Raw genomic sequence first — 1,010 nt, 5'->3', positions numbered from 1 at the left:
TTGAACCCAGGAGGCAGAGGTTACGGTGAGCTGAGATGGCACCACTGCACTCCAGGTTGGGTGACAGAGCAAGATTCTGTCTCAAAAAATAAAGGGATGGAAAAAGATGTTCTGATGAAAACCAAAAAAAGGGCAAAAGTAGCTATACTTTTATCAGATAAAATAGATTTCAAGACTGGGTGCAGTAGCTTACACCTGTAATCCCAACGCTTTGGGAGGCAGAGGCAAGAGGAGGCCAGGAGCTGCTTTAGCACAGGAGTTCAAGACCAGCCTGGACAATATAGCAAGATGCCATCTCCTCAGATAAAGAAAAAAAAGGAGGCCAGACATGGTGGCTCACACCTGTAATCCCAGCACTTTGGGAGGCCAAGGTGAGTGGATCACCTGAGGTCAGGAGTTCAAGACCAGTCTGGCCAACATGGATAAACTCTGCCTCTACAAAAATTAGCCAGGTATTTTGTATGTGGCATTTGCCTGTGATCCCAGCTACTCAGGAGGCTGAGGCCAGAGAATCACTTGAACCCAGGAGGCGGAGATTGCAGTGAGCCGAGATCAGGCCAGTGCACTCCAGCCTGGGCAACAAAGCAAGACTCTGTCTCAAAAATAAATAAATAAATGTGGAGTAGGTTATACCATCTAGGTTTGTGTAAATACACTCTATGATGTTCACATAATGATGAAACCATGTAATGGTGCATTTATCAGAATGTATCCCATTAAGCAATGCATGACTATATTACTAAATTTTGTATTGTATCATAAATAAAGCCTGTTCAAATGGGTGTTTAAAACATAACATCTACTGAACCATTAAAATTTTACCATAAATAAAATAAATAAAAAGAAAAAAAGATTATAAGAAAAACTATAAAAAGAGGCAAAGAAGGCCACGTGGTGTTTCAGGCCTGTAATCTCAGCACTTTGGGAGGCCAAGGCTAAGGCAGGTGGATCACCCGAGGTCAGGTGTTCGAGACCAGCGTGACCAACATGGAGAAACCCTGTCTCTACTA

This window comes from Cebus imitator, unplaced genomic scaffold (assembly GCF_001604975.1).
Source record: "Cebus imitator isolate Cc_AM_T3 unplaced genomic scaffold, Cebus_imitator-1.0 Scaffold169, whole genome shotgun sequence".
Lineage (NCBI taxonomy): Eukaryota > Metazoa > Chordata > Mammalia > Primates > Cebidae > Cebus > Cebus imitator.
This window is presented reverse-complemented; position numbering follows the sequence as displayed.